Source organism: Onychomys torridus, chromosome 3, assembly GCF_903995425.1.
Source record: "Onychomys torridus chromosome 3, mOncTor1.1, whole genome shotgun sequence".
In the NCBI taxonomy this organism is placed as follows: domain Eukaryota; kingdom Metazoa; phylum Chordata; class Mammalia; order Rodentia; family Cricetidae; genus Onychomys; species Onychomys torridus.
In genome coordinates, this window is record NC_050445.1 from 95,618,234 (window position 1) to 95,639,521 (window position 21,288).

General features: G+C 39.3%; 1 protein-coding gene and 1 long non-coding RNA gene across 2 annotated transcripts in view; one reads left to right on the top strand and one right to left on the bottom strand.

The window, feature by feature from the left end:
• Positions 1 to 218: 218 nt before the first annotated feature.
• On the bottom strand, positions 219 to 3,297 carry LOC118579799. Its single transcript, XR_004944504.1, has 2 exons — positions 2,991 to 3,297; positions 219 to 1,089 (listed from the first exon to the last, which is right to left on the bottom strand). It is a non-coding gene; the product is annotated as an uncharacterized LOC118579799 (long non-coding RNA).
• Positions 3,298 to 3,405: 108 nt separating this feature from the next.
• Cntn4 (contactin 4) overlaps positions 3,406 to 21,288 on the top strand; it is a 1,000,458-nt gene continuing 982,575 nt past the window's right edge. Inside the window, exons 1-2 of the mRNA XM_036181073.1 lie at positions 3,406 to 3,614; positions 3,741 to 3,822. The gene's annotated coding sequence lies outside the window, so the exon portion shown is untranslated. The remainder of the gene's footprint in view (positions 3,615 to 3,740; positions 3,823 to 21,288) is intronic.

Sequence of the window (21,288 nt, forward strand, 5' to 3'; positions counted from 1 at the left end):
GCCATCAAGCCCCAGATATCTGCCTTTATCCGCCCCAGTACCTACAAAACATAGTGTTACAGACGTGTGATCATGCCTGGGACTATTTCCTAGGTTTGGAGGATTTGAACTAAGCTCCTCTTGCTTTTGCAGTAAGCACTCTTACCTGCTGAGTTATCTCCTCATCTCTGGATCACTTAATTCATGTCACTTAGAACACACAACATGCCGTTTATGGATTTTTTTTTTTTTTTTTTTTTTTTAATTCCCACTGGGTATGAGGAATCAGCAGAAAATTGACTCAGATCAGATATGGTCAGAAGAAACATTCTTTTTGTGTAAAGCTCTCCTTTTTAAATGTTTTTTTTCCTCCTCTTACAGTAAATTCACACCCACTGCGAGCCATAGAGGTGTGAAGAAAGACTGTGTGGCTGGGGTGGGACAGAGCGGAGTCCTTTCTGGTGTTTTCAGTACTGTCTCACGCCGAGTGAAACCTGCTGATGTAGTCCATCCACGTCTCCAAAAAGTCGACAGAATTTCTAGTGCTGATTTCCCTTAAGAGTCATCAGACCTCGTTCAGATCGGTTTAATGAGTGTAAGAGGTGACCTTGTGTCCAAATAGATACTCCCATATTAAAATATCTGGAGCTTACACTTCACATACATGTGCAAATATTTTGGAGGGTCCATGAGGGTTATTGCAACTCTCTGCTGACATGCCACACAGGCTAAATGGGAAAGGGAAGTTTTCTGCTTTGTTATAATGATGATTATTTGCAAACGACATGAGCACCAGTCATTCATTCATGCACTGATACAGAGCTGGGTCTCAGTGCAGTGGTATTGAACTCTACTGGTGGTGTTAATTGATTCATTTGGAACATTTCCCCCCAGAGAATCCCAATCACAGGTTCCCTGAGCAAGGAACTAACACTTAGCTGGGGGGGCCTGGATATGCAGGGTTATACATGTGAGGATGGTGTCTTCAAAATAAGCCACCTCCATCTCCTGGCAGTGGCTGATTCTCTTAGGAACACTCCCCAATCAGGAGAGCTACAGTGAGAAGCTTGCTTTTCTTGGCTGTGGTAGCAATTCAGCCTTGCTTCTTCCCTGCAGGATGGAAAAACGGGACTGGATTATTGCTTTTATTTTAATCTAGATGCAGGTTGGGGACTGGATTATTGCTTTTATTTTAAGCTAGATGCAGGTTGATAAAAAAGACACCCCCCACCCCTGCCAGCATAACAGTTAACTGACATCCCAGCAATCCGACCCAGTTCTGTCTCTCTAGATATACACTGTTTTCCTTACTAGACAGTTGGTCATCTCTGGAGCAGATTCTAAGTAATGGTCATTCTGAGCTTCCTTGCATAAACTATAGTACAATGTCTCACATGCAGTGAATTAAAAGAATTAAAGAAAAGAATTAAAGGTAAGAGAGCAAATAACCTAATCGGAATTGAAATTCAGAATGTATAGTTAAATGAATTTGCTCATCCTGTTCATAAAAGTTTGAAAATTGTTTCAGGTCGTCCCCGCATATCTCTCTCTCTCTCTCTCTCTCTCTCTCTCTCTCTCTCTCTCTCTCTCTCCCCTCCACTTTTTGTTAATTGTATATAGAGTTTAAAATACTATGTTTCCTCTGAATGAGCTGAGTGTATATGTACACAAAGGCATGTTTTCTCATAAGATAGGCAATTTTTGTTATCAACCTTTACTGAAACACACACACACACACCTGAAACTATTGCTTAAAAATGTAATAGATTTTCTGGATGTAAGAAGGAAACAGGCATGGGGAGTGTAGGGAGAGGACAAACACAAGACAAGCTGTTTCGTACATATGTACGAAAATGTAATAATTAAGCCTATTATTTTGCATGGGTAAAGTTAATTTTAAAAATACAAAAGAAACATTATTTCAAAAAAAAAAAAAAAAGCAGTGCAGCAAAAGTTATCAGAATCATGGATCATGGTGGATTTGAAGTGAATAGAAAACAATCAGCTTTAGTAATTTACCAGGGAAATCACATCACCAGCATTCCTTATCTGTAAAATTTCCTTCACAGGAGAAAAGGGAGGGGCTTAAATCTGTCTTATTTTAAGAGCCTAGAAAATGAGGAGAGGGGCTCTTTCCTCCAGCAATAACCTCAGTAGTCATGAAGCTCGTGTGATACCTATCCCCTCGTTAAGATTTGTTCATTTCTCAAGAACTGATTACATTAAAAATCAACAACAGTAATAACCCAAGACAGGAGACTAAACATAAGACAAAATCCCTTTTATCAATTAAGGGGGCTGTCTCATGTGTTTGGAGGAGTTGAGTATTTGCTTACCACAGTAGTTTAAAAATAGTTTTCCAGTTAACATCTTTCCTACATAATGGAGATGTCAGGGTAGGTTTGCATGATTGTGTAAATAGACGGTCAGAAGTTGTTTATGTCGCTCTGAACTGCTGAGACATGCACAGGAAGGCTGAGTTCTGTAGAATCTCCTGGGGCTTTTATTTTTTTCCCCTAGGGAGAGAAACTCAGCCTCTCTTGAGGATGCTGGAAATGGATTCTGCATGAGCCCCACTGGGCTGCCTCTCTGCCTGTCAGATTGTCTTTGCACAGGGATCAAGGAAGGGTGCTCAGACTTCCTTCTTAGTCTCTATGACTACCTAGAGATTTGGAGTTGGGGTAAAGGGAGCCATTTCTGCAAGGAAACAGCAGAGTCCCGTAGAATGACCAGAGCACCTTCATTATCTACTGCACCTGCTTTTAATAACGAGGTTTTTAATAAGCCCCCACACAAGACACATTGATCCTTGTCCCTATTTTATCGCAAATGTTTCCTCCACTCCATCCCTCATGCGCATTCCAGCTTGAAAGTACATTTTATCCCTAAGACACTAGGTCCTTTACACTGTCTGTCTGGCCAATGTCCTCCACCTAAGAGCAAGCAAATAACACCGCCCCCAAGCCACCTCCTTCTACAACCCAAGTTCAGTACTATCTACTACCGCTCACCCCAAACCTATGCGCAGCAATTCTCAGCCCAGACGTGGTATCCCTGGCTAGACCACCTTCAAGATCCTCCGGATTCCAATTGTGCAGGAAACCAGAGGCAGGTCGTGCTTCCTTGTTCCCCAATACTCAGGTGCCAAAGGAAGATGCCCTCCTCTTCGTGTACCCTTGGACAAACACACCCTTTGTGTCCCGCTAGAGAAACCAGACAGAGCCAGTCTGGCCTGACAATGCTCCGTTTACCAGTGTCCAGCGTGGGGACTCGGGGTCTCCTCCCCAGGGCAAGGCAGTGCAGGAACTGCGCCTGGGGGCGCGCTGCCCCTGGTGGAGCACTGAGCATGCCCAGCTCCGCCGAGTGCGTCCCCCGCCCTCCCCTAGCCTCGCTCCCTCCCTGCGAGTCTTCCCCTGGCGGCAGCAACCGAGCCGGCTACTGCCTGAACTCCGGCGCGCCGGGTTTTGAGAGCTGCCACGAGCGGGAGGAGGGAGGGGGCGCGCGGCAGCCACGAAGCACCGGGTTCATAACCAGGATTGGTCGCAAGTAGGGAGCTTTTGCCACTCTGCCGGGACCCTCGGACGCTGGCGGCATCGCGCGTGAGGATCTCCTAAGAGATGCTCTAGGCACCTCCGGTAAGTCCAGCCTGGCTCAGGAGCGCACTGCCCCCTGGGCACCCTGGTTCAAGGCTTGGGAGAAAAGAGCATGGTCTTTTGGGCTGGGGAAGGACAGATGAGAACCCAGGGTTGTCTCTCCTGAAGGGCTGGCCAGAGACTGTGAGGAGCTGAGAATACTCCGCCTGGCAAGTGGCAGCGCTCCTGTGGACGCCACTGTCACCTCAAGGTAACCCTTCTTCTCCTTTATTAGTGTGGAAAGAAGTTTGTTGCTCTGCGAGACTGCCACGAAACAAGGAGCCTATAGCAGAAAATACATCCAGAAACCTTAAAATAAGCGCCCCCAGCGGGGTCACGCAATTGCCCTCTCCGTGCGTCCTCGCTCCGGGTGCGCATTCTTCCTTGAGGTTTCTTTCTGCTGGTGGGTTTCCCATACCCACTCCGGTGCAACCCATAGGATGAGCCGGTGAACTTGGGTTGGAATTTGAAGGGACTTGGACATCAAGGCTCTGGAGAGTGGGACTTAGGATAGACTGGGACTCACGATAGAGAGAGCCCTTTTGAAAGGCTCCTTTTTGGAGTGCCCACAGTGTGCCAGGCTCCCTGCAAAGCACAGTGGTGGCTGCGCGGTGAACCAGGTTAACCAGGTCTCTGCTGTTGTGGAAGGCATAAAGATTTCCCCTGTGTTGGTCTTGGGAGCGTGTAAGGGCAGCATGTATTTCCAATAACTTCTGGGGAGTGTGTGTGTGTGTGTGTGTGTGTGTGTGTGTGTGTGTGTGTGTGTGTGTGTGTGTGTGTGTGTTTTCAGTTTCTTTGGGAAAGGAAAACGCAACCGCATCATCTCCTCTCCACAAGCAGCAGTGAGATGGGCACCAGGCGCCCCGCAGATGCCAACCCTTTTGCTCTCAAAAATATTCCTTCATTTCTGCTCTTTACCTCTCTCTAGTACATATGTTTCACTAAAACTGAAAGGTGTGGGTGAGGTGGGCGTAGGAGGATTAGGGCTCCTCAGTCTCTTGAACTAAGCAGAACCTGGTGCATGAATGCATTTTGCAGCACAGCGCAGCTCCTGAGAGGGAGCTGCTTAGTGCATTGAGAAAATAAAGTGTAGGTTGTGGGGCTCGGGCTCTAGGTTCTAATGGCAAAGATTTGCGGAGGTTGTGACCAGGTTAATCAGTGTAACTGACAATCTTGGGTGTGTGGCATGTGCGGAAGAAGGCACACTAGATCCTAGGGGCACATGACAGGATTGTTTCTAAGGCAGGTCCCGTGAGCCCCGCTGAACTTTTTCTGGTTTCCTATAGAAATCAACATGGGGGCGAGACTTGTTTTTCAGAATAAAGGTGGGTTTTTTTTGTTGTTTTCTTTTCTTTTAATTGCGTGGGCATTTCCAGTAATTTACAGTGATGGGAGCTGAGTGTTTCAAGGAACAAACACAACAGAACTGATTCGTTTGGACACCTACATAGAATAATTTGGAATGCACTTTTCTGTTTTTGCATGTTGAGGCTTATGGTTCAAGTTCCTCCTTAACACAGTAGGAGCACAAGCTGCTGCTGTAGCCTTTCATGGGGGAGGGCACCCTACAGTAGCATTCAGGCCAGACTGAAGAGCAGGTTTGTTGTCTCGCTACATCCAGGGGTATAAAAGTGTTATTAGCATCATGTCAGGAAGCAGACACACCTTGGGTGGTCAAAAGGAAACAGATTTCGCCATAAATTTGTTCTTGGTACCTTCCCCTAGATTTCATTCAGGATAGTTTAGTTATCTTCAAAGTAGTTGTAGGCAGTAGGAAACATTGCTAAGGATCAAAAACCTAGTTCCCTGACATCATGATTTTTCCTACTTTATAAAATTTTACTCGCCGCCTCCCTTCACTTAAAGCAAAGGAGTGCATTGGTGTTTTGACTGACTGTAATGGCCTATCTAGGTGTATAAGATCATAATGATAAGCCTCATTATTGTTCAGAGTGGAACTCACCAGGTTGCTTGCAAACTCAGAAAGATCTTTTGAATTAGAGGCTACAACTCTAAGAAAAGTCACTTGTTGTTAAAGCTGCCTCTGGAAATTGCAGCAAAGGCAGATCTCTTATTTGTAGCCTGTGAACCCACTTGTAGTTTCTCTGGGGTGAGGACTTTCACATCAGTTGGGAGGCAGTTAAGAATGTCGTGTAGTTGTTGCATAAGTATGCAATTAAGGGTGGTTAAAAAACAACCCTGTCAAATGAGGCTTTTGTTGGTTTGTTTGTAATCATCTCTTTATTTTACTCACATCTTCATGTTCAGAAGTATGTCTTTGTACTTTTTCCTCTAAGCCCTAAGTCTTTTGACTGCAAATTCTTTCACATTTTCCACAGGATAACTTATCTGCAATACAGATTTTACAAAAACAAAATCAAAATAGCCTAATGAGATAAGCTTGTTGTCTGAAATCACTCCATTTGTAATTCTGACTTCCCCATCTTCCTGGTGTCTCCAACTTATCTAATAATGGCTTTGGTATGTTTTAATTTTCTTTGTTATTTTCACGTCAGATACAAAATTGCATTAGGTATATCCTCTAGTTTTGTCAGAAGAACTTAAACTTTGTTGTGAACTTGCTTTTATAGAATTTTTAACTGAGTGACTCTCTTTCCTGTGAGAGTCAATGGCAGGTGTGTATTCATTGATGGAGACAGATTCTTTGTTTCTATTATTTTGTGTCCATAAAACAGCATTTTAAGTTTCTCAGAGGTTCTAGTATTTAGCATCTAAAGTGTTTTCCTTTTCTTCATCTTTTTCCTCCAGTTTCTTTTATTTTCTGTGAGGAGAAAATTTGAGCACTAAATCACTAAGATACGTTTGCAATTTGAGGGCATTTGCAAATGTGGTATGGTAAAATACAAAGTGCAAGAAAGCAACAACATGAGATACTCAATCATAATGTTTTATGTATTCTGGGGCATTGTTTGTACTACTGAGATATCACTCCCATTAAGGGATCACTGCCAGCTAGGGGATTTCTCTTACCATTCCCTCTTTATTTGTGTTTTTCATTCAGCATCTGTGACATAGTAGCCACTTGCAAAAGTGCTGGAAATCTCTCTCCTCTAAGCTGTTTGCTTGTCATGAGGCAAGTGAATGGTGGGATGACCTGTAAGAAGCCATGCCTGAGAGGAATCATCCCAATTCTGGATGCAAATATAGGTGAAAATGTATAGTTTTTAAGAAGAAACATACCGAGGATCAGGAGTGAACAAGCAAAGAACAGTGTCCACACTGCAGTTCTGTGTGCAAGGTAGAAAGGCCTTTGACCTTGAAGTAGATTCACTTGGTTCCATATCTGCTTCTAACACTCATGGGAGTGGGAAAGATAATTTCTTCCTTCTGGGAGCCTGGGGTTTCATGATAGGCGTAAAACATAAGGCAATAAGCAAAGAACTTGACTGTATTAGATCGCCTAGTTTAAGATGGCTAATAAATGAGTCAGAAAAACATATTGCCTCATATGTAAAATACATTTCTGATTCATGTCATGTCTAAGTATGGGTGATTTTGGGTAGCAATTCTGAAAGGTGTGAGTCAGAGACCACCTTTTATGCATTCTGTGGTGAGACTGCTTATTCCCATGGGATTTTGGAAGAAAGACTCTGGGTGTTAATTGCCCAGGCTGGCAGGTGGTGCAGATCACTTTTGCCTAGGTATCTAGGTAACTCAGATCCATGTGGGTGAAGCTACATGCTTAAAGGAGGATGGAAGATGTGTTCTAGCTACAGATCTGATAAGGAAATCCGTGGTGAGGTGAACAGCAAGTATCCTCTGACATTCTGTCACTGAATATTTTGTTTTATACGTGTTACTCCACATCCCCCTAATACCTTGGGTTTTCAGGCAGGGGAAGACACTTTTCTAAAAACTTTGCTCTCCTATGTAGCTATTCTTATGTCTGTTGTACAAATGAGGAAATGTTGGCAGGATGAACTAAATTATTTTACATTATAGTTAATGGTGCTGTTAGGATTTGAACCATAGTCTGAGTTTAGGGTTAACCTTTTTTGGTTTCCTTTTGTTTTCAAGCAAAGACACAATAGTACTTTTTGGTTTAGGTCTCAGTAATTTTCTTACTTAAGCCATGGGTTACTTTTTTCCTTTTGCCTCTGTGCATATGAATGTAATAAAAAATTCCTAGAGAATAACAAAGAAGGCAGTCTAAAGCATATGGAGTAGAGTTTAGTATATGGATTTATCCAGGATCCAGAGAAGATCTTCAAAATCCAGTGGCAGTAAAGGAAAAATGGGTGGTCAAGAAAAAGATGCCAAGGGGTTTCCTCCTGAACGATAGTCTATGATAATCTTTTTCTACTTTTAATTTGTATTCAGTTGTGGGCTTTCACAGTTAATGATAATCTCACCTCTCACTTACTGTTTCTCCAATCACCTGTATTCGTTTCCTCCTGAGTTTCTCCCTATCACATGTCCTCGGAAACCTGCCTTCATTAAATATATAACCTTTTCCTTCACCATCTTTTACTTCCATGTCATATATGTGTAATGGAAGTGCTGGTATTTAAAACAGGACCTTGTGCATTCTAGTTTTTAAAATTTATGTATGTATGGGGGAAGAAGGGATTGGGCCATGGCACATATGAGGAGGTCAGAGGGCAACTTGTGAGAGTCAGTTCTGTCTTTCATCATGTGTCCCAAGACGATCAGACTTGGCAGCCAGCATCTTTACCCACTGAAATATCTTACCTGCCCTCTTGTACATGCTAGCCAATTGTTCTGCCACCCAGCTACACACCCAACTTGTGTGTGCATGTATTTTTTCAAGTCATTATTGTGTTTTAATGGAGTTGAAGGAGTAAGAGCTTAAGCATAACTGTCGTGTTGTCAAATGTCCACTAAGCCATTTTCCATGAGTCCTTGAGACAACAAGGAACTGATGTCATGGTAATACTAAATAATCAGTGACATTGCTCATCTTGGGTAGTCCAGTGTCCTCTTTGTAATTCCTAACTACCTGGTGTTTACGGAATTCAGTTGAGTACGCACTCCTACAGCTTTGTCCTCCTCTAAGTCCATGGATTCCTGATCTTTCAACAAAGTTGTAGTGCAGGAGAAGAGAAATTCTCCAGAGAATGTTGCAGAGATTGCTATAGGCCAATAGTGACAGTGGTCATGATGATGTCTGCCTGTATGTTCATTGGACTGAACTGGGTCACTTTGCTCCAAAGGGAGCTGAGAAGATGGTCCCTGGAGAAAGGGAAACAGGTTTCAGAAATAACTCCCCTCTCACTGTCACAGACTTCCAGTGACATTAGCAACTCTTTTCCCATTCCCATTCCAGATGCAGAAAAGGAGAGTGAAGTTGTCTTATGAATATACATTTCTATTTTCCCTTTACCTTTGTGTTTTATTATTATCTTGTTCTTAGTGTATAATGTAAACCGAAACTATTTCTTTATTCGAGTTGGAACTCTTGGGCTGGAAAAGTAGCTAAGAGATGAAGACCTCCTTCAGAGGACCAGAATTTGCTTCACAGTACCCCTGTGAAAGCTCACAGCCCCCTGGAACTCCAATTTTATGGGAATTATTTCATTTCACCTCAACAGGCAGTTTCATATTCATGCATATAGCCATGTACAGAAACACAGATACCTAAATGAAGAAGATAAATCTTTTTTTTTAATGCACATGTGAGCAAGAACAGGCCAAAGGAACACTAATTTTACCTTTCTATAATGTATTGTTTCCATACAGCAAGGATATTGCTTAGGGAGAATCACTGTGGAGCAGGGAAATACTTTCCTGCTTTCAAAGACTTCAAGTAGGTCTTCACCCTGACCACAGAGACAACCCTTATAGACAAGAGATTGAACTCACCTGAAACATTGACTTTCAGTTGTTATAGCTGTGTTACCACCAGAAAGAGCCTTTGTCTTCTGGGGAGTCATCCTTTGTCTTCAGAGTGAAGTTAATAACAGGGAGGCCTGAGATTGCAGGGGGAAATCCCTTCTTGCTTTGTTTTAGTATATTGCTCCAATATGCCTCGAATGAGACGCCCTGGTGATACTGTGACTCTTTTAATTCATAAACTGCTTTTGACTTAAGCTGGTCTGAGCTGAGATGGATTTGTTTTTGTTTTTTTGTTTTTGTTTTAATTTAAGTCAGTCCTGATTTATGAGATCAATGAGGGAAAAAGAGCAAAGAATTCTAGATAAGGATGGGAGCATTTTTGTTTGTTTTTGTTGGGTTGGGTTTCTCCCCCTCTGAACTCTTTTGATGAGTTGTTTTTGTTGGTGGTTTAACATCAGTTCCACTCAACTGTAATAAATCATAGTTCCAGCCAAGAACCATTTGGCATCCTCCCTACCCAGGCACGTATATTTGTCACTACATCATAAAACCAAAGCTCTCGTATTTCTCAAAGCTGCTTTCTCTGCACAGAGCAAAGACAGAGCTATACTAAAGACCACTTCCACAGGCCTGATTCTCTTTGGCTCCTCTTATGAGATATTCCCTTTTCTAAACTAGATCGCCTGCCTGTCTCCTATCCCTCTCAGTTTTACCACTTCAGCTTGTCTTTACCCATTTAAGAACTTGCCATGTGAATCCCCCATCCCCTTGTTTACAATGCCCTTCTCTTACTGTCTGCTGCTGTGGTTAGTACAGCTTACACAATTCCCCACTCCAATGTTACTCTACACAGCCTCTTTCAGGACCACCTACGTACATATATACTGGCATCAGACTTATTTGTGTGATACTATGGTTGAGCAACCCTGCCTATCTTTCCATGACTCGGGGGATCCCAGGTTGCAATACATTCACTTTTAACACTAGCAAAGCCCTAGGGAATCCAGGACAAGTTTGCAGCTCTGCCCACTGCTTTGTAACCCTCCAGATTTCACAAGCTCTCAGCACCATGTGAGTTCTTTAGGACAATGGGTAATAGTTTGAAATCAGAATTATTACCAGCTCCAGACCTATTGGGTACCAGCTGTGCAACTGTGACAAAATTAACTGCCCTTTGGAGAATATAGTTTTGTCATCTATATAATAGTAGCAAATAGATTTTGTAGAATTCATTAAAGTTTTAAAATATTATGAATTGGAGATAAAGCAAGGGCAGTGCATGGGAGAGACTGAAGGGAAGAAGAGAAAGGGAAAATTATGTAATAATATTTTAACTTCAAAAATAAAACACTTAAAAATCTTTAAAAATGATTCAAACTATTGCATCCATCAACGTTAGTGGACCATGAATAGATTGAAAGCAAGGTGGTGCCTTAGTTTCCTTTGTTATTTTTAGTAACAAAATTAAATAAAACTGTGAATACCTGAAATACAATTAATTTAACCAGATACTTTAATGAGGTAGACCCTGCAGATAAAAGAGGTTTATGGAAATGCTGTGTAGTCTTTCATTCAAAGTACAAATGGATCCATGAATAAATTATACTAAAATTAAAATAGCCTGCTTTGTTGGTGATCATTGGTAGTCACTTTTAAGTATCTTTTACCTAAATCCTTCACAGATAAAGCTTCCAGAATATGCCAGGTGGCACCAATACGGTTGAATAAGAATAACTAAGAATAAGCTAAGAATATATGCTCATAGAATATTAGTTATGGCTTGAGCCATTTCTGCTAGGATAGTAAGATTGGTTTAAAATGTTTGTGGTAGATATTTGATTTTAATACTTTTAAATCAAAGTTGACTGTGGGATTAGTTCATTTTTAGACAAGGTTTAATTTTTTTCTCTATACTACACTTAACCATTTTTTTTTCATTGGTTGGAAATAGAAATTATTTGCTATGTTTAGGCAAGGTCTGCTTCAGGTCATAACCTTTACAATGCCTATTTTCCTCAAAATTAAATAAAAATGAAGTGCTTTTTGAGGAAGGGAATTTGGTTTACAAGAAAATGGGAGGTAGGATAACAGAATCATTGAGGATTAAAATGATCTTGAGGATTCTTTAAAAAATACCCCACATTTTTCCTAATATTAAAGAACATGGACTGGATTTTCAAACAGTTCTTATGGGCTGTATTTAAAAGCACTTGCTCTTCCAGAGGATATTGGTTCAATTTCCAGGACTCACATGCCACCTTATAACCACCTATTTATTAAGTGCAATTCCAGGAAATATGAGGCCCTTTTCTGGCCCTGTGGGTACACTTAAATTGAAAATAGATCTTTTTTTTTTCTTTTTAAGAAATTAAGTAAGACAATGCATATAAGATCCCCCTTGTTTACCACTATGAACTACCCTCTCTGCCTTTGGAGTCAATCTTTGTATTGTAGCAACTCTGTGCCCTGCACAGTTGTGTTGGTAGAAATGTTCAGTATCCCTGTCTCCATTTGCTTTCAAGGCTGTCACAACAGTCCCAGAAAAGGGCAGGTGTTCCATGTGTTCTTATGATGGGTCCAGTTTGAATGAGAAGGAAATCAAACAAGAGTATATGCCTTATTTGACAGGCCATGTTCTTTTAGGCTTGATTCTAGGCACACTGCCATCATTTCATGTTGTATATATTTGTATTGTCATCTGTATTATGATGACTATTCAACTCTGAAGTGTAAATATGAGTATTCTGTTGTTAGTGACTCATGTGATTATCTGTTAGCTAGCTATTTACTCAAGAATTCAGATTTGGGAGTTAACTCAGAAGTCTGGCTTTCTTTTCATTATAATTATAGATGGGTGATGTGCAGAGAGAGAGAGACAACAGCAATGTAAGTTACACATCTAACTTCTGGTCAAGATTACAGTACAAACATGGTCATAAGGCATTATTCAATGCAAGTAAGTGATTATAAATAGGGCTTGGCTTTAATCTAGAAATGTACCTTTGAAAAGTGATAAATAAAGAATTGTTTCCTTTCATGCATAAGTAGATGAATAGCTAAATAAAATGTACTTGTTTTGTTTTCTTTTTGTTTTTGTTGTTGTGTTTTGTTTTCTTTTGTTAGTACACAGGATTGAAACTGAGGCCCTTACACATGCTTGGTAAAAATTCCATCCCTGAGTCAATTCCACATCCCTGTTTGTACTTTTTAACTTTAAAGAATAATCTCACTAAGTTGTTCAAGCTTAGCTTGAACTCATTTTGTAGCGTTAGCAGAGAATCCCCAAATAGGATCTGCCTTCCTCAGATTTCTAAGTGGCTGAGAATATAGGCCTGTCCCACCAGGCCCAGCTATAACTAACTTCTTTTTAAACATTTATTTATGTATTTATTTGTTTATTTGTTTGTTTATTTGTTTATTTATTTATTTATTTATTTATTATTGTGTATGTGTGTATTACAGGGTGTGGGTATATGTGAGTGTGCCAAGGCACATGTGAGGAGGCCACACATGGATTTGTTTTTCCTCTTTCAATGTTATGAATTCTGGGTATTATACTCATGTTTATGGACTTGCTCAGTAAGCACCTTTACCCACAGATCCATCTCAGTGTTCCCTGTAGTTTCCATCTTGATAATACAAGACAGAAAATAGGCTGCTATACGAACTCTGAATTGTACTGATGAGTTTAATCCATGCCCTACTTCTTGACAGCTGGATGGTCCAGACACATAGTAACCTCTCCCAAGGTTTTATTTTCTTAACTTTATATTTACATTTGATATAACATCAATCATACTTATAGTACAGAGACACCACAATCATTACATAGAATATGCATGTGCTTGTTTTGGGACACAGCACAGCCAATCACATACTTGGTAAGGGTCCAAGTTTAGATTCCCAGCACAAATGAAAAAAGCTGAACACAGAGTGTGGTACACTTGGAGGAGTGGGTAGTAGTGTCCCTGCGTTTTACCAGTTATTCTAGACAACTGATGAGCTCTGTTTTCAGTGAGCTACTAACCATGTCTCAACAAATCCCACAGAGATCAACTGAGTAAAATGCTTGATATTGACCCCTGTCTTTCACATGTATGTGCACACATGTACCCATATACATACATACACAGTGATCATGACACATATTGTAAACAGTAGAAGTTTGCTGTTCAGATGTTAAATGATCTTATAATTAAAAAAAAAATCCCAGAGCTAGATATTGGGGTGAAAATTGAAAGATCAGAGATGCAGAGCAAACCACAGCCAACCTCATCTCACCAAATCATCAGCCAATCCTGTTTTCTCAGACAGAAAGCCTCTGAGTCCTCACCTGAAAGACTCTCAGCTGAACTGCCTTTTTCCTATCTCCTCACACCTTATATACCTTTCTCCGTCCAGCCATGTCACTTCCTGGGACACCTCATATACCTTTCTCCGTCCAGCCATGTCACTTCCTGGGATTAAAGGTATGTGTGCTTCCCAGTACTGGGATTAAAGGTATATGCCACCACTGTCTGGCTCTGCTCCCAGTGTGCTCTTGAACTCACAGAGATCCAGATGGATCTCTGCCTCTGGAGCAATAGGATTAAGTGTGCGTGTCACCACTCTCTGGCCTCTGTGTCTAATCTAGTGGCTGACTCTGTCCTCTGATCTTCAGGCAAGCTTTATTAGGGTACCAAATGTGACACCACAGAGGTTCATTAACCTTATATCTACTTTTGTACTACACATAGAACATGCTCTGTATTGATGGTCCATATATTTGTTGATATAATAAGCAGTGCCCCCTGTTCTGTTACCCATTTCTCAAGTACTGTGACACTTGACTGAGTAAGGAGATCCCATTGTGTGTAGCTGGGGCTACACTGGTGATCCCTGTATGTTTCTCTTGCCTTTCAAATTTATAAACATGATTTTTTGCTTTGGTGAACTACCCTTTTCTATTGTCTGCTTCTTACTGCTTTCAAACAAGATAAAAATAAATATATGAGCTGTTCAAACATCATTCACAGTAATCATTAGAAAGTTATTAGTAAGGCTCTTGGAAACTTTTTGTAAGAAAATAATAATATTGATGTTTCACATCCATTTTTTACATTATTGGTTTCTCTTTTTTCTACTTGCTGAGTTTTGATAAGATGTTGTGGTTAGATAGCACATGTATAATAGAAATAGAATGACAACCTGCTTTGACAATACACATTTGTGATATATTTTGCACCATGACTCTCTCTCTCTCTCTCTCTCGATGTTTTAAAGATGTATTTGTTTTCATTTAATGTGTATGAGTCTTTGCATGCATAACATTCGTGTGCAGTAAGTACTCTTTGAAGCCAACAGAGGGCATCAGATCTGCTGAAACCAAATTTTCAGGTGATTGTGAGCATCAGTGTGGGTCCTTTGCACCAGTGGCAACTGCTCTAATCACTGAGCCTTAAGATTCCTGTATGTTTTTTTCTTTCTTTCTTTCTTTCTTTCTTTCTTTCTTTCTTTCTTTCTTTTTTCTTTTTTTTTTTTTTTGTGTGTGTGTGTTTGTGTAGAGTCTCTGTTGTCTTACTACATTGCAGTAAACTCATTGGAAGGTCTGACTCTGAATATAGTATTCCTTCTGCTTTAAATATATCTTGTTTTTGAAGGAGCATTTCAGTTTAATTACTGTTAAAATGATATAGGCACACAGTTCTGAGTAATACATATGACATATTTTCAGTATTTTGGACTCAAAGCATTAAGCAGTTCTAAACAGAAAAATAGGCGGCTAATGTGTCCTATGGATGGCCCCAACATATCTGGCTTTTACATATGTTCTAAAAATATCTTTTTAAAAGTGTTTTTGTTTTTCATATCATTTCAAAGTCTTACAAGTTACTCAAATCCAACTTTAAGCATCTAGGTTTTCTTTCCTTTTCTTTCTATTTTTTTACCTTGATGTTCAGGAATGCAGATACCACAGTAATTTTCTAGATATTGCAGAGTTGGTTATAATGTTATGATATACAGTGTATGACATGAGGTCATTGAATAGTCATAGCTTCATTATCTCCACTCAAGTCTACTATTAGTTGCAATTTATAAGTGCATTGTGGTTTATATTGTGTGTTATAACTGAAAGGAATATTGTTCTTAAGTCATTATTTTTATTCAAAGCTCAATAACTTCGAGTTTTTCTCTATTAACATTGACAAATATTAGTGAATTTCTTGTAACATCACTTCTTTATTCAGTATATTTAATCTGCCTTCTTAGAAATAATAAATCCATGTTTTAGGTTGGGATACAATTTGTATAGATGGAAAACACTGTTTTCTATGATGTAGAGATAAGGCTGCAGGCAAACATGGAGACTCCTAATTCTATCTGTATCTCCTGTGTGTTTATTAAATAAGCCAGGTTGGGGCTGGTGAGATAGCTCAGTGAGTGGAGACACTTGCCACTAATGCTGCAAACCTAAGTTAGGTCCCAGGCCACACCTGGTGGAAGGAGAAAACTTACTCCACCATCCATGACTGAGCCTGGGCATGGCATTAACACACACACACACACACACAGAGAGAGAGAGAGAGAGAGAGAGAGAGAGAGAGAGAGAGAGAGAGAGAGAGAGAGAGAGAAACAACATAAAAGACCTTTTAACCACTTTGCATATCATTCTCCTCCCATGTCAAATGGAGATGTATTTGAATGGTTACAGAGACTGAAGTTAGTTTGTTATCTGCATACAGAACCCAGTGCTAGTGACACAATTTGAACATCTCTTAAGAATATTGTGATCTTGTTCTTTTGATGCACTTACTCATATCATGCCTGTGTTATGGCTGAACTATGTGAATATTATGATTTATGGACCTTAAATTCCATTATTTTAAAATAGAGAAGTGATTTATGTTTGCCCACTGTCCTTACCCATAGCATAGGCAATGCAAACTCCTTTCTTTGTGTGAAGACATAGCAAGGAAGCATCTCTAGAATGTGTTGTTTTATGGCTATTACAGCAAGCCACTGTATCAGAACCAAGATGAGATTAGCACTATTGGAGACTTCATTTTGGAGAAATGGTTCTGGCTATGGTCAAGAATCTTATTTATTATAAAGGATGAATTATTTCCTGGGCTTTCATCCATATTCTTTCTACTTCAGCTATAACCCATCCTTCCAACCTACAACAGCAAGGCTGACATGTGATGAAGGTGAAACAAAAATGTTTCAAGTTGCTTTCAGTTAAGTGTAATTGAAATTTTATAACAGATGTAGCTTTCTTTTATTTGTAATGCTGACAGTACTGAGAAATGATTTTCTACATTTTTTTTCCTGAAGCAAAGCAGTTGCTTTATGAATGCTTTGAATTTCAAAATTTAGTAAGTATAAGAAAATGACTGGTTTATTATTAATATACATGCAGCAAATGAGTTTTACACATTTGAAGACAAAATGTTATTTTATATTCTATACATTTTATGGCCTTCAAAGAGTGGAATGTTTTTAGTAAAATTGTATTGATGTTTGTATGTAAATTCAGCAACTATTTTATGGAATTCAAGGATAGATTTATCATAATTGTTTATAGTTCATAATTTAACCACCTCTCTTGTTTGTCTTAATTACTTTTATATATTTCCATTCTTCGAAAGCATACAATGAGAATTTATTTACCATTTTCCATTCTGCTTCAAATATTTTCTCTTGCTGTCTGCCATGTTAACTCACACTGGAATCTTAATTATTTGACAGACCTGTGGGCATTTTATATATCATATGGAACCTAAACTATGGTATTGTTACAGAAATTGCCCTGACTGCTGACTTCAGATCATTCATGCCCCAGTGCTTGTGGTCTAGATTATTCCCAAGATGCTTCATTTATTACAATTTTTAAGTCTTAGCACTTAGAAAGTCCTCAGATATACACTCTCAGTGGGAAGGAAGGCAGAAACGCAGCTATTTTTGCTTCTGTAGGCTTTGAGATTTTGGAAAGTTCTGTAGGGATAATTTGCCAGTGAGAATTTTTTATGTCCCCAGACGTGTGAATTATGAGGTTAAGTAGCTGGTGCAGGTGGAAGACATAATAGTGACAATTTGAGCTTGCTGCTGGTCATTCGTTTTCACACACCCTGCATCTTATTGGTAAAGAACACAAGTTCTCACAATGAGGGTAAACTGTGTAATTCAGAAGAGAAGCTTATTCATATAAGAAGTTTGTCTGTTGTCTTGGTGGCATTGTAGTCCATAAATGGGTGTTTGTGAGAAGTTTGTGAGTAGTGATGAACATTGTTTTTCACTATAGATTTAATTGCATTAAAATCTTCATTTATCATGTGATTTGTATTCACAATAAAGATTCTACAGATATTAATATGTATCATATTATTAACTGACTAGCTTCCTGCTACTAAGATTAAATAATATCAGGTACATGTTCAACATAGTAAACCCAAAATTATATAATCAACAATTGGTGTGATAGAGCTTAACCAAAGGATATCTGGAGAATCTACACTTTGAAGTGTGTGTGTGTGTGTGTGTGTGTGTGTGTGTGTGTGTGTGTAATTTTCAAATATGTGCCTACATGGTGCATATGTCTCTTCAAAGGTAGAGGCTGAAACACTGCAAATTAAACACTATTTTAGGCTACATAGTGGGACCCTTTCTTAATACCCATACTTCAAAACTGCAGGCAAAACATAGCATAAATGGAATAAGCAGTACTCTGGAAATGGGAGTACTTTGGAAGGAAGCTCTGTCATTCAGTGGGAGCATGTTCTCATAACTTTCTATGTCAAGCCTTTGGTGGTGGAGTATATCAAACCATTTCAAACCATTTATCCTTGAGCTTAAGGTCAGGAACTCTGAGTACTCCACCTACCATCTTATCCATCAATGTGATTGATCAGCCTTTAGTGAGTTCCTACATGGCTATTTTTAAGGATAGACTTCTAGTGTATAACATGTTCTTTCAGGGATCTCTTTGGTTCTGGAGAAAAGAGAGCTGAGATTGTAGCATGATGGAGTATATAGGGCTGTTTCCTTGAAATTGGGGAGAAGCATTGATAATGAAGATATTTGAAGAGAGATGTAGCCATCATGCTCAGTTTGTGAGAAGTACTTATGAAAGAACACATAGTGAATAAAATGTCTATATGAGTGGACAGGAAGAAAAGTATGAATGGACCTTAGGCTTTTGTCATTAAAGTCATTTGATCACATTATTTCATTGACTATAATGTGAATTATAGTCTTAGCATTGGTCATAGAACAGATCAATAACTGTTTTGCCTCCTAGAACTGTGGAAAGTAACTTTGTGAATATATGGGACAAATCAGAGAATGTGGGTTCATGTGCAGATTTGAATGGTGGTGAGGAAGAGGGCATGGATTGGCATCTCTAGGCTCACAGAGCTTTGGGATTTGTGACTGGCTGACCTTTGATTAGTTCTTATTTCCAATTCAGCCACATGTTAATTATGTAAGATAAAAGCAAACTGACAACTAAAGTGCAATTGCACTTTATACATAAAATATTTATACCTGTTAAATGTGCTTCATATATAAATTCAATATGCATAGGGATTAACAAATAATTTGAGGCTTAAATTAGAGAAGTAAGAAAATGAGCAAATAGCTAATGTTATTATATGTGTAATTAAAAATGTAAGAATCTCACAAAATGATAAAGTGCTTTTATATTGTAAAGAAAGATCTTGTGGCTGTATGTTTACAAATGTTATTACCTTGAGTGTAACACCGCCACTCCCATAGTAAGAGTTTTTAATGGCTAAGGTTTTCACTGTAAGGTAACCAATTACATCTTCTATAGTGCTGTATCACCTAATTTCTGACATGATTCTGTTTCTCTCCTTTGATGAGGTACCTAATGACATTTACTATCCTTAGACATTCTTAAAAGGAGTTAATCCTATTTGATAACATTTTAAGTAGCAGCCCTTGGTATAATAGTGACCTTATTTTTACATATATATGTATGTATACTTTTATAGTATGTATTTACATAAAATATAACATATATGTACAATGTTCACAGAATCAAGTTGCCTTTTCTAACAGGTTGGGGATTTACCTCAGTGGTAGAGTGCTTGCCTAGCAAGCGCAAGGCCCTGGGTTTGATCCTCAGCTCAAAAAAAAACCAAAACAAAACAAAAATCTCTTTCATTATTTGCAATCCGATTGGACAATAAATTCTGAGCCGACCTGCCCACTAGGAGATGAACCAATTGTCTTCTTACTGTAGATGTTCTTACTGATATCTGTCTACATCTATCTATACCCATATCATTTATATCTATCTCTACCTATATATGTAAAGGGAATTTATCGAGTGGCTTACAGGCTGTGACCTAGCTAGTTCAACAATGGCTGTTCCCCAATGGAAAATCTGAGAATCCAGTAACTGTTCAGACCACAAGGCTGGATGTCTCAATTGGTCTTTAGTATATGTCAGAATTCTGAAGAAATAGACTTCAAAAACAGTGAATCAGAAATGAGGGCAAACAGGCAAAGAATATATGTTTATTTCTTCCTTGTCCTTTATATAGGATGCTACAAGAAGGTGTGGATCAGAATCTTTCTCTTTTTTAATGCATTGTACATCTGTTTGGTCTATTTAGTACATTTTCTACAATCCATATTAGATTTAATTTTATGGAACACCAATCATAACTAATATATCTTTACAACAAAATAGGTAGCCAAATAAACAAATCAGTGCATACATGCATATGTTCTAATCACAGAGATACATTTATATTCACCAAAAGTTTATTGAAATTATAAGATGTTTTAAGAATAGATCCAGATTCAGCCTGGTGGTGGTGGCACACACATTTAATCCCAGGCGAATCTCTGTGAGTTCAAGGCCAGCCTGTTCTACAGATCGAGATATAGGACAGGTGCCAAAACTACATAGAGAAAACCTGTCTCAAAACAAACAAACAAGCAAACAAACAAACAGATCCAACATCAATACCAGCAACATCACTTGCAATTCAGTTAGAAAATTAGAAAATATTTCAGAATGTATGTAATGTTATTTAGTTGAGTATCGTCAAGACTTTATTGACAGAGAAGTAAGAAGAACATTAAACATAAACACCACACAAAAGTAAAGTGTATGAAAAGCAAAGTGTATGAAAAGAAATGAAGAGGGGCTGGAGAGATGTCTCAGAGGTTAACAGGTTAAGAACACTGGCTGCCACCACAAGCAGGGGACTGGGATCCATCCCTGGTCTATGGGCAGGCTTCTGGAATCCCGTGCCTATGGTGTGACACCTTGCACAGCCTTGGTGCAATGGGAAAGGGCTTGGACCTGCCTAGGCCCAGTGTGCTGGGCTCTGCTGACTCCCCATGGGAGACCTCGATTTGGGGGATGTGGGGATGTGGGGTGGCTTGAGAAAGAGGGCTGGAGGTGTGTGTGTGGGGGGGGGTCTGTGGATAGCATTAGAGTGAGTAAAGATTTTCTTAATAAAGAAAATGCAAAAATAACTTCAGAACTATAGGGGGAAAAATTAGGGTGTTTGGGTAGTCATTCCTGGTACCCTTCATCAGTCTTTGACTATAGTGTACATGTTTGTTCCAAGGCCCCAAACTAGTTGTACTTCAACAGTTTTTAGAGACATGAAAATCAGAACTGACAAAAATGAGTGACAATAAATACAATGAAATACCAATTTTCAAACAAACAAAAAGAACACTGGCTGCTCTTCCAGAGGACCAAGGTTCAATTCCCAGTACCCACATGGCAGCTCACAACTGCCTGTAACTCCAGTTCCAGGGGATCTGACACCTGCACACCAATGCACATAATTAAAAATTTTAAAAGAAGAAAAGAAAAGAAATGAAGGGAGATCTG